At 41.9% G+C, this 332-nt stretch overlaps 1 non-coding gene across 1 annotated transcript; it reads left to right on the forward strand.

Annotated features, from left to right (window-relative positions):
* Nucleotides 1–101, forward strand: LOC134366281 (small nucleolar RNA U13). Its single transcript, XR_010022271.1, has one exon. It is a non-coding gene; the product is annotated as a small nucleolar RNA U13 (small nucleolar RNA).
* The last annotated feature ends 231 nt before the right edge of the window (nt 102–332 follow it).

Here is a 332-nt window from a genome sequence, read left to right on the forward strand (position 1 = left end):
ATTCTTAAAGTGGTTTTTAAGTGTGATTATCGGGTTTTCACACTATTACGTGAGATGTACCTCCCTCTAAACCTGGTTACCAGCACGTTACCTATCTGATGTGGAAAAAAAGATATTTTTAGACATTCAAGGTCTCAAAGTATTGACCCTCTCCCTGCACATTTTTTCAGGAAGTTACTGGAGAAATCACTCGCACAATGGAACCTGTACAGCAGGCCTGAAGAGCAATTCCATACAGATTGGAACAAGGGGACAGAGAGCTCCAGGAGGGATGTCAAAAAATAGCAGTCAAGATTACCTCTTGTGTAACCATGCTGAGAGGTGAGAGAAGT

This window comes from Cynocephalus volans, chromosome 17 (assembly GCF_027409185.1).
Source record: "Cynocephalus volans isolate mCynVol1 chromosome 17, mCynVol1.pri, whole genome shotgun sequence".
In the NCBI taxonomy this organism is placed as follows: domain Eukaryota; kingdom Metazoa; phylum Chordata; class Mammalia; order Dermoptera; family Cynocephalidae; genus Cynocephalus; species Cynocephalus volans.